The sequence below is a fragment of the Cucurbita moschata genome, unplaced genomic scaffold, assembly GCF_002738365.1.
Source record: "Cucurbita moschata cultivar Rifu unplaced genomic scaffold, Cmos_1.0 Cmo_Scf00135, whole genome shotgun sequence".
Lineage (NCBI taxonomy): Eukaryota > Viridiplantae > Streptophyta > Magnoliopsida > Cucurbitales > Cucurbitaceae > Cucurbita > Cucurbita moschata.
Window position 1 is genome coordinate 1 of NW_019268651.1, and position 11,784 is coordinate 11,784.

The window sequence follows — 11,784 nt, forward strand, 5'->3', positions numbered from 1 at the left end:
GTCAAATGGCCTTTGAAAATCTGAAAACAACCATGACGAGGGGTCCTGTCCTCGGGTTGGTAGACGTCACAAAGCCATTTGAAGTAGAAACCGATGCTTCCGACTTTGCTCTAGGTGGGATCCTTATTCAAGAAGGTCACCCCATCGCTTATGAAAGTCGAAAGCTCAACGATGCCGAACGAAGATACACTGTCTCCGAGAAAGAAATGCTGGCTGTAGTCCATTGCCTTTGAGTCTGGAGACAGTATCTCTTAGGATCACAATTCGTAGTGAAGACGGATAACAGCGCCACTTGCCACTTCTTTGATCAACCAAAATTAACAGCAAAACAAGCCCGGTGGCAGGAGTCGTTGGCCGAATTCGACTTCAAGTTCGAACACAAAGCAGGAAAGAGTAATCAAGCAGCCGACGCGCTGAGTCGGAAGGGCGAACATGTGGCCCTGTGCATGTTAGCCCATATTCATTCAAGTAAGATCGATGGATCGATGCGCGACATCATCAAGGAACATTTACACAAAGACCCATCGGCCAAAGCTGTTGTCGAACTAGCTAAGGCTGGAAAGACACGACAGTTTTGGGTTGAGGGGGACCTCCTGATAACCAAAGGAAACAGATTGTACGTCCCAAGAACGGGGGAACTGAGGAAGAAGCTCATTCAGAAATGTCATGATACCTTATGGGCCGGACACCCTGGGTGGCAAAGAACATACGCCCTAATAAAGAAGGGGTACTTTTGGCCAAATATGCGAGACGACATCATGCAATACACCAAGACGTGCCTCATCTGCCAACAGGATAAGGTCCAGAAAGCCAAAGTCTTTGGACTATTGGAACCTCTACCTGTGCCAACAAGACCCTGGGAAAGTGTATCTCTGGACTTCATAACACACCGCCCAAAAGTCGGGGAATATGACGCCATCTTGGTTATTGTAGACCGGTTCTCAAAATATGCGACATTCATCCCCACTCCCAAATTATGCTCGGCGGAACTCACAGCCCAACTATTTTTCAAACACGTTGTAAAGCTATCGGGCATTCCATCGAGCATCATCAGTGATAGGGATGGCAGATTCATTGGGACATTCTGGACTGATTTATTCGCTTTCTTGGGAACAACCTTAAACATCTTCTCGAGTTATCACCCTCAAACCGATGGACAGATAGAACGGTTCAATTGCTTGCTCGAAGAATACTTACGTCACTTCGTCGATGCTCGCCAAAAGAACTGGATACAATTGTTAGATGTCGCCCAATTTTGCTTCAATTGTCAAACAAGCTCGTCTACAGGGAAGAGTCCCTTCGAAATTGTAAGTGGACGACAACCGGCCTTACCTCATATTATTGATTATCCTTATGCAGGAAAAAACCCTCAAGCTCACAACTTTACATGAGAATGGAAGCAGACGACAGATATAGCCCGGGCATATTTAGAGAAGGCTTCCAAGCATATGAAGAAATGGGCAGACAAGAAGCGTCGCCCCCTTCAATTCCGTGCAGGAGATCAAGTCCTTATCAAGCTGAGACCAGAACAGATCAGATTTCGTAGCCGAAAGGACCAAAGACTAGTTCGTAAATATGAAGGGCTACCTCCTACCGAGTTGCACTACCCACATGGATGAAAATCCACCCCGTCATTCATGTGAGCAACTTGAAGCCCTATCACCCTGATCCAGACGACGACCAACGAAATGCAACCACAAGACTGAACATCGATCTGCAGCAAAAAGAAACAAAGGAAGTGGAAGAGATCCTAGTCGACAGGGTTAGGAAGATAGGAAGACCTGTACGGACGATTCGTGAATTCCTTATCAAATGGAAGAATCTCCCTACAGAGGAAACAAGCTGGGAACGCGCCGAAGATCTGAACTCCGCCGCCACCTACATCGCAAGGTATGAAAGTAAACGGTTGACAGGGACGTCAACCAATTAGGTGGGGGAGGATGTCACGGTCATGCTTGTCCAGGGCATGTTGCCCATGGCCGCATGCCCATGACAAGCCAAGCCCTTGTCATGTCTTTGCATTCTAGTGTTTTTCCTTTTGTAATTCTAGAGCGTATGACACCTCAAAAATATCATGTCTAGGCTTGCTAAAACTAAAATGGCCCAGAATGTACTATAGGGGGATATGACTAGTCGTCACCTTCTCCCTACCCAAGGTTATATATGCTAAGCCGTTGTTATCTTTCTCTTGCTTGCTTATATAACGTCTCTTTCTAAAATCTCTCTTTCTAAAATCTCTCTCTCTCCTCGTTTTCTAAAACCTTCTTTTAAAACCGAGGCTAGTGGCTCGACCGTACGTCGCTTGGCCGTAGGCGACGCAAGAACAAATTGGCTTAACTCACTTGCCGCTGGAGGGTGAGTGCCGCACAATCGCTAGTCCGCTGCCTTCGAAAGTGCGATTGTGTCACTCGGCACTCAAAAGGGGTCGATAGTGAGATCCCACATCGACTAGAGAGGTAAAGAAACATTTCTTGCAAAGGTCTGAAAACCTATCCATAGTAGATTCAGTTTAAAACCGTGAGAGATACTGAGGAGTAACGAACGAAAGCAGACAATATCAACTAACGGTGGTCTTGGATTGTAACAAAATATTGGCTGGAATAGCTCAGTTTGCACCAAGTTGGAGGTTCAAGCCCTCCTTCTAGCGATGTGTGAATGAAGCGTGCCTTATAATTGTGTTTGGTACTTCTCCCTGGTACAAATTTTCAATCAACATCGATTTGGGATGGTCTCATATACGAGAACTGACAAAACAATCATGTTTTGACGCTTTTAATGTTCACAATCGAAAACCTCTCCCTAATAGGCGCGTTTTAAAACTGTGAGGCTCATTGATATACCTACTGGGCAAGAATGAACGATGTCTGCTGGCAGTGGGTTTGGAATTTTACAAATGAAATAAGAGCTACCCACTAGGCGATGTGCCAGCGAGGACGCTTGGCACTCAGAAGGGATCGATAGTGAGATCCCACATCGATTAAAGAGGTGAAGAAAAATTTCTTGCAAGGGTCTGAAAACCTATCCATAGTAGATTCAGTTTAAAACCGTTAGGGAGATACCGAGACGTAACGAACGAAAGCAGACAATATCAACTAATGGTGGTCTTGGATTGTAGCAAATGATTGGCTGGAATAGCTCAGTTGGTTAGAGCAACCACAAGGTGGGAGGTTCTCAAGCCCTCCTAGCGATGTGTGAATGAAGCAAGCCTTATAATTGTGTTTGGTTCTTCTCTTCCCTGGTAGAAATTTTCAATCAACATCGATTTGTGATGGTCTCGTGTACGAGAACTAACTAAACAATCATGTTTTGAAACTTTTAAAAAGCAGTGCTGAGTTCACAATTGATATCCACCATGAAACCAGTTCCATTTACTAGCGTTGAAAATTTCTACACAATTCAATTCCATAACGGTTGTTAGTAGATATTATCCACTTTGGAATGAGTTTTGCCTACCAATAAACATGAACTCAGAGCTAGTCACTAGGCGATGTGCCAGTGAGGACTCTTGGCACTCACAAGGGGTCGATAGTGAGATCCCACATCGATTAGAGAAGTGAAGTAACATTTCTTGCAAGGGTCTGATAACCTATCCATACTAGATTCAGTTTAAAACTGTGAGGGAGATACCGAGACGTAACGAACGAAAGAAGACAATATCAAGTAACGGTGGTCTTGGATTGTAGTAAATGATTGGTTGGAATAGCTTAGTTGGTTAGAGCGTGTGGTTGTTAACCACAAGGTCAAAAGTTCAAGCACTCCTTCTAGCGATGTGTGAATGAAGTATGCCTTATAATTGTGTTTGGTGCTTCTTCCTCCGTGGTAGAAATTTTTAATCAACACCGATTTGTGAAGGTCTCGTGTACGAGAACTAACTAAACAATCATGTTTTAGCAGTGCTGAGTTCACAATTGATATCCACCACGGAACTGTTAGTAGATATTATCCACTTTGGCACGAGTTTTGCCTAACAATAAACATGGATGGATGTCAGAAGTGGGATTTGAACCCACGCCCTCTTACAAGGACCAGAACTTAAGTCTGGCGCCTTAAACTACTCGGCCATCCTGACTACTAATTGTGCATTCCTGGATTGGTTTGGGAGGGGAATTTATCATTCCGTATATGGGTGTGTAAACGTCAACCAAGTAGACGCGTTTAAAAACTGTGAGGCTGACGACGATACGTAACGGATTAAAATAGATAATATCTATTGGCTGTTGGAGAGAGGAACGAAACAATCCTAATAAGGATGCGAAAACCTCTCCCTAATAGGCGCGTTTTAAAACTGTGAGGCTCATTGATATACCTACTGGGCAAGGATGAACAATGTCTGCTGGCAGTGGGCTTGGACTTTTAGAAATGAAATCAGAGCTAGTCACTAGGCGATGTGCCAGTGAGGACGCTTGGCACTCAGAAGGGATCGATAGTGAGACCCCACATCGATTAGAGAGGTGAAGAAACATTTCTTGCAAGGGTCTGAAAACTTATCCATAGTAGATTCGGTTTAAAACCGTGAGGGAGATACCGAGACGTAACGAACGAAAGCAGACAATATCAACTAACGGTGGTCTTGGATTGTAGCGAATGATTGGCTGGAATAGCTCAATTCGTTAGAGCGTGTGGCTGTTAATCACAAGGTTGGAGGTTCAAGCCCTCCTTTTAGCAATGTGTGAATGAAGCATGCCTTATAATTGTGTTTGGTTCTTCTCTTCCCTGGTAGAAATTTTCAATCAACATCGATTTGTGATGGTCTCGTGTACGAGAACTAACTAAACTATCATGTTTTGACACTTTGACACTTTTAAAAAGCAGTGCTGAGTTCACAATTGATATCCACACCACAGAACGAGTTCCATTTCTTAGCGTTGAAAATTTCGACACAATCCCATAACGGTTGTTAGTAGATATTATCCACTTAGGCACGAGTTTTGCCTAACAATAAACATGGATGGATGTCAGAAGTGGGATTTGAACCCACGCCCTCTTACGAGGACCAGAACTTGAGTCTGGCGCCTTAGACCACTCGGCCATCCTGACCACTAATTGTGCATTCCTGGATTGGTTTGGGAGGGGAATTTATCATTCCGTATATGGGTGTGTAAACGTCTCCCAAGTAGACGCGTTTTAAAACTGTGAGAATGACGACGATAGGTAACGGATTAAAATAGATAATATCTACTGGCTGTTGGAGAGAGGAACGAAACAATCCTAATAAGGGTGCGAAAACCTCTCCCTAATAGGCGCGTTTTAAAACTGTGAGGCTCATGGCAATACCTATTGGGCAAGGATGAACAATGTATGCTGGCAGTGGGCTTGGACTTTTACAAATGAACACAGAGCTAGTCACTAGGCGATGTGCCAGTGAGGACGCTTGGCACTCAGAAAGGGTCGATAGTGAGATCCCACATCGATTAGAGAGGTGAAGAAATATTTCTTACAAGTGTCTGAAAACCTATCCATAGTAGATACAGTTTAAAACCGTGAGGGAGATACCGAGACGTAAAGAACGAAATTAGACAATATCAACAAATTGTGGTCTTGGATTGTAGCAAATGATTGGTTGGAATAGCTCAGTTGGTTAGAGCGTGTGGCTGTTAACCACAAGGGCCGGAGGTTTAAGCCCTTCTCTTAGCGATGTGTGAATGAAGCATGCCTTATATGTTAACCACAAGGGCCGGAGGTTTAAGCCCTTCTCTTAGCGATGTGTGAATGAAGCATGCCTTATAAGTTAACCACAAGGGCCGGAGGTTTAAGCCCTTCTCTTAGCGATGTGTGAATGAAGCATGCCTTATAAATGTGTTTGGTGCTTCTCCTCCCTAGTAGAAATTTTCAATCAACATTGATTTGTGATGGTCTCGTGAACGAGAACTAACTAAACAATCATGTTTTGACACTTTTAAAACGCAGTGCTGAGTTCAATTTATATCCACCACGGAACGAGTTCCATTTATTTGCGTTGAAAATTTCAACACAATCCCATAACGGTTGTTAGTAGATATTATCCACTTTGGCACGAGTTTTGCCTAACAATAAACATGGATGGATGTTAGAAGTGGGATTTGAACCCACGCCCTCTTACAAGGACCAGAACTTGAGTCTGGCGCCTTAAACTACTCGGCCATACTGACTACTAATTGTGCATTCCTAGATTAGTTTGGGAGGGGAATTTATCATTCCGTATATGGGTGGGTAAACGTCAACCAAGTAGATGCGTTTAAAAACTGTGAGGCTGACGACGATACGTAACGGATTAAAATAGATAATATCTATTGGCTGTTGGAGAGAGGAACGAAACAATCCTAATAAGGATGCGAAAACCTCTCCCTAATAGGCGCGTTTTAAAACTGTGAGGCTCATTGATATACCTACTGGGCAAGGATGAACAATGTCTGCTGGCAGTGGGCTTGGACTTTTAGAAATGAAATCAGAGCTAGTCACTAGGCGATGTGCCAGTGAGGACGCTTCGCACTCAGAAGGGATCGATAGTGAGCCCCACATCGATTAGAGAGGTGAAGAAACATTTCTTGCAAGAGTCTGAAAACTTATCCATAGTAGATTCGGTTTAAAACCGTGAGGGAGATACCGAGACGTAACGAACGAAAGCAGACAATATCAACTAACGGTGGTCTTGGATTGTAGCGAATGATTGGCTGGAATAGCTCAGTTCGTTAGAGCGTGTGGCTGTTAACCACAAGGTTGGAGGTTCAAGCCCTCCTTTTAGCGATGTGTGAATGAAGCATGCCTTATAATTGTGTTTGGTTCTTCTCTTCCCTGGTAGAAATTTTCAATCAACATCGATTTGTGATGGTCTCGTGTACGAGAACTAACTAAACTATCATCTTTTGACACTTTTAAAAAGCAGTGCTGAGTTCACAATTGATATCCACACCACAGAACGAGTTCCATTTCTTAGCGTTGAAAATTTCGACACAATCCCATAACGGTTGTTAGTAGATATTATCCACTTAGGCACGAGTTTTGCCTAACAATAAACATGGATGGATGTCAAAAGTGGGATTTGAACCCACACCCTCTTACGAGGACCAGAACTTGAGTCTGGCGCCTTAGACCACTCGGCCATCCTGACCACTAATTGTGCATTCCTGGATTGGTTTGGGAGGGGAATTTATCATTCCGTATATGGGTGTGTAAACGTCTCCCAAGTAGACGCGTTTTAAAACTGTGAGAATGACGACGATAGGTAACGGATTAAAATAGATAATATCTACTGGCTGTTGGAGAGAGGAACGAAACAATCCTAATAAGGGTGCGAAAACCTCTCCCTAATAGGCGCGTTTTAAAACTGTGAGGCTCATGGCAATACCTATTGGGCAAGGATGAACAATGTATGCTGGCAGTGGGCTTGGACTTTTACAAATGAACACAGAGCTAGTCACTAGGCGATGTGCCAGTGAGGACGCTTGGCACTCAGAAAGGGTCGATAGTGAGATCCCACATCGATTAGAGAGGTGAAGAAATATTTCTTACAAGTGTCTGAAAACCTATCCATAGTAGATACAGTTTAAAACCGTGAGGGAGATACCGAGACGTAATGAACGAAATCAGACAATATCAACTAATGGTTGTCTTGGATAGTAGCAAATGAATTGTTGGAATAGCTCAGTTGGTTAGAGCGTGTGGCTGTTAACCACAAGGTCAAAAAGGTTCAAGCCCTCCTTCTAGTGATGTGTGAATGAAGCATGCCTTATAATTAACCACAAGGTCAAAAAGGTTCAAGCCCTCCTTCTAGTGATGTGTGAATGAAGCATGCCTTATAATTGTGTTTGAGGTCAAAAAGGTTCAAGCCCTCCTTCTAGTGATGTGTGAATGAAGCATGCCTTATAATTGTGTTTGTTGCTTGTCCTCCCTGATAAAAATTTTCAATCAACATCGATTTGTGATGGTCTCGATAAAAATTTTCAATCAACATCGATTTGTGATGGTCTCGTGAACGAGAACTAACTAAACAATCATGTTTTGACACTTTTAAAAAGCAGTGCTGAGTTAACAATTGATATCCACCACATAACGAGTTCCATTTCTTAGCGTTGAAAATTTCGACACAATCCCATATAACAGTTATTAGTAGATATTATCCACTTAGGCACGAGTTTTGCCTAACAATTAACATGGATGGATGTCAGAAGTGGGATTTGAACCCACGCCCTCTTACGAGGACCAGAACTTGAGTCTGGCGCCTTAGACCACTCGGCCATCCTGACCACTAATTGTGCATTCCTGGATTGGTTTGGGAGGGGAATTTATCATTCCGTATATGGGTGTGTAAACGTCTCCCAAGTAGACGCGTTTAAAAACTGTGAGAATGACGACGATAGGTAACGGATTAAAATAGATAATATCTACTGGCTGTTGGAGAGAGGAACGAAACAATCCTAATAAGGGTGCGAAAACCTCTCCCTAATAGGCGCGTTTTAAAACTGTGAGGCTCATGGCAATACCTATTGGGCAAGGATGAACAATGTATGCTGGCAGTGGGCTTGGACTTTTACAAATGAACACAGAGCTAGTCACTAGGCGATGTGCCAGTGAGGACGCTTGGCACTCAGAAAGGGTCGATAGTGAGATCCCACATCGATTAGAGAGGTGAAGAAATATTTCTTACAAGTGTCTGAAAACCTATCCATAGTAGATACAGTTTAAAACTGTGAGGGAGATACCGAGACGTAAAGAACGAAATCAGATAATATCAACTAATGGTGGTCTTGGATTGTAGCAAATGATTGGTTGGAATAGCTCAGTTGGTTAGAGCGTGTGGCTGTTAACCACAAGGTTGGAGGTTCAAGCCCTTCTCTTAGCGATGTTGTGAATGAAGCATGCCTTATAATTGTGTTTGGTGCTTCTCCTCCCTAGTAGAAATTTTCAATCAACATCGATTTGTGATGGTCTCGTGAACGAGAACTAACTAAACAATCATGTTTTTACCCTTTTAAAAAGCAATGCTGAGTTCAATTGATATCCACCACGGAAAGAGTTCCATTTCTTAGCGTTGAAAACTTCAACACAAATCCCATAACGGTTGTTAGTAGATATTATCCACTTTGGCACGAGTTTTGCCTAACAATAAACATGAATGGATGTCAGAAGTGGGATTTGAACCCACGCCCTCTTACGAGGACCAAAACTTGAGTCTAGCGCCTTAGACCACTCGACCATCCTGACTACTAATTGTGCATTCCTTGATTGTTTTGGGAGGGGAATTTATCATTCCGTATACGGGTGTGTAAACGTCTCCCAAGTAGACGCGTTTTAAAATTGTGAGGCTGACGACGATACGTAACGGATTAAAATAGATAATATCTACTTGATGTTGGAGAGAGGAACGAAACAATCCTAATAAGGGTGCGAAAACTTCTCCCTAATAGGCGCGTTTTAAAACTGTGAGACTCATGGCAATACCTCCTAGGCAAGAATGAACAATGTCTGTTAGCAGTGGGCTTGGACTTTTACAAATGAAATCAGAGCTAGTTACTAGGCGATGTGCCAGTGAGGACTCTTGGCATTCAGAAGTAGTTGATAGTGAGATCCCAGATCATGAACAATAACTGCTAGCGGTGGGCTTGGACTTTTACAAATGAAATCAGAGCTAGTTACTTTGCACAACAAATGAAATCAGAGCTAGTTACTTGGCACAACAAATGAAATCAGAGCTAGTTACTAGGCGACGTGCAAGTGAGGACTTCTGGCATTCAGAAGGAGTTGATAGTGAGATCCCAGATCATGAACAATGTCTGCTAGCAGTGGGCTTGGACTTTTACAGATGAAATCAGAGCTAGTTACTAGGCGATGTGCCAGTGAGGACTCTTGGCATTCAGAAGGAGTTGATAGTGAGATCCCAGATCGATTAGAGAGAACGACGATGCGTAACGGATTAAAGTAGATAATATCTATTGGCTGTTGGAGAGAGGTACTAAACAATCCTAATTATGGTGCGAAAACCTCTCCCTAATATGCACGTTTTAAAACGGTGAGACTCATGACAATACCCACTGGGCAAGAATTAACAATGTCTACTAGCAGTGGGCTTGGACTTTAGCAGTGGGCTTGGACTTTTACAAATGAAATCATAGCTAGTCACTATGCGATGTGCCAGCGAGGAGTTTTGGCATTCAGAAGGTGTTGATAGTGAGATCCCAGATCGATTAGAGAGGTGAAGAAACATAGGCGATGTGCCAGTGAGGACTCTTGGCATTCAAAAGGGGTTGATAGTGAGATCCCAGATCCATTAGAGAGGTGAAGAAACGTTTCTTGCAAGGGTCTAAAAACCTATCCATAGTAGATTCGGTTTAAAACTGTGAGGTTGATAACGAAGTTAAAATATCATCACTAGCCCAATAGGGTTAAGCCCAACCATTGGATGAGTGACTATATTTCTGTTAAGAAAATAATTGATTTTAGGAATAAATTTAGGAAAATGATTTAGGTATTTTAGGAAAATGTTGAGAAATTTTTGGAATAGATTTACTATATCTAGTACCCCTCCACCGACCCTAAATTTCCACATACTCAGAGTCTCTACTAAAGTTTCATGCTTATAACTCTTATATGAGTCATGGTTGTGTTCAAATACGAAATACTTAAATTTAGAAAAAATAAAAACAAATACAAAATAATTTAAAACAATGAAATGCAAATTCTAACTTAAACTAGAAATTTAAATGAGTCTACTCTATGCACGTGTCACAGTCTCTACTCGTGATACCGCCATCCTCCATACAAGTGCGCCTTGTCTTCACCTGGAAAATGATGTGGCACACGGCCTGAGTATTTCAAAGAATACTCAGTAAGTGGCCGCACTATAGGGGGCCATGCAAATGCAAACACATGCAATCATGATTTAAGGACATATCTCTAATCATCTTAAGGGGTGCCTCGACAAATTGGATGTGTAGTACTTCCCTACACACAATTCACACATGTGAGTGTGAATCTTTAGGGCGCTCGCACACCTTTTGTCCCTCTGGTCAAGCTAATCTGTAGCGACGTCCAGAGGTCAGCGAAACTCCATAGTGTCATGCACCTCATGAACACCCTCATCTGTGTGCATTTTTGCTCGTGCACATTCGCACTCATCATCATACTGTGCGCATCCGCACTCATCATCTCTAAAGGAAGTAGCCTTATGCTTATGATTATACAATATGCATGAGGTCCCTCTAAATCCATCATAATGTCTCTTCTGACACAACCTTCTAGTCTCATCTCTTTGTTAATCTAGGTAATACATACTCATGGATATTTATATTAATATCATTTTCATGCTCTTAGAGTTGTGTCCTATGTCGATCTAATGACATGATGCAATATGGCACTCATCATCATATAACATGCTCAATATGGAAAACATCATCATTTTAAGGTAAAACATCATGCAATCATCATACTCATCATATTAAGGTAAAACATCACGCAATCATCATACTCATCATATTGCCATAAAGTGCATCAAGCATATCAAATACGTCATTCATCGAAATATATATATACTATGCACATCATCAAACATCATAACTCATACATTATCATACACTCGTACATCATCATATACTAGTATACGACATCATACATCGTCATAACTCATACATCATCACATACTATCATATGACATCGTCCGACACAGTTCATACATCATCATAATTTATACAATTTTTAGCCTATCCTATAGTAAGTTCACTTACCTGATTAGCTTAGGCGAGTGTTATCAATTTATCCTTAATGAAAGTTCGATTTTGTCCTTTGTATTCAAGTCAACCTATATGAATCCAT

At 42.3% G+C, this 11,784-nt stretch overlaps 9 non-coding genes across 9 annotated transcripts; 3 read left to right on the forward strand and 6 right to left on the reverse strand.

The window, feature by feature from the left end:
* Positions 1-3,985: 3,985 nt before the first annotated feature.
* On the reverse strand, positions 3,986-4,069 carry TRNAL-UAA. The gene has a single exon. It is a non-coding gene; the product is annotated as a tRNA-Leu (tRNA).
* Positions 4,070-4,591: 522 nt separating this feature from the next.
* Positions 4,592-4,665, forward strand: TRNAN-GUU. The gene has a single exon. It is a non-coding gene; the product is annotated as a tRNA-Asn (tRNA).
* A 288-nt stretch (positions 4,666-4,953) lies between these two features.
* On the reverse strand, positions 4,954-5,037 carry TRNAL-CAA. Its single transcript has one exon. It is a non-coding gene; the product is annotated as a tRNA-Leu (tRNA).
* A 1,007-nt stretch (positions 5,038-6,044) lies between these two features.
* Positions 6,045-6,128, reverse strand: TRNAL-CAA. The gene has a single exon. It is a non-coding gene; the product is annotated as a tRNA-Leu (tRNA).
* A 521-nt stretch (positions 6,129-6,649) lies between these two features.
* Positions 6,650-6,723, forward strand: TRNAN-GUU. Its single transcript has one exon. It is a non-coding gene; the product is annotated as a tRNA-Asn (tRNA).
* Positions 6,724-7,003: 280 nt separating this feature from the next.
* On the reverse strand, positions 7,004-7,087 carry TRNAL-CAA. Its single transcript has one exon. It is a non-coding gene; the product is annotated as a tRNA-Leu (tRNA).
* Positions 7,088-8,138: 1,051 nt separating this feature from the next.
* Positions 8,139-8,222, reverse strand: TRNAL-CAA. Its single transcript has one exon. It is a non-coding gene; the product is annotated as a tRNA-Leu (tRNA).
* Positions 8,223-8,744: 522 nt separating this feature from the next.
* TRNAN-GUU lies at positions 8,745-8,818 on the forward strand. The gene has a single exon. It is a non-coding gene; the product is annotated as a tRNA-Asn (tRNA).
* Positions 8,819-9,096: 278 nt separating this feature from the next.
* Positions 9,097-9,180, reverse strand: TRNAL-CAA. The gene has a single exon. It is a non-coding gene; the product is annotated as a tRNA-Leu (tRNA).
* Positions 9,181-11,784: the final 2,604 nt, after the last annotated feature.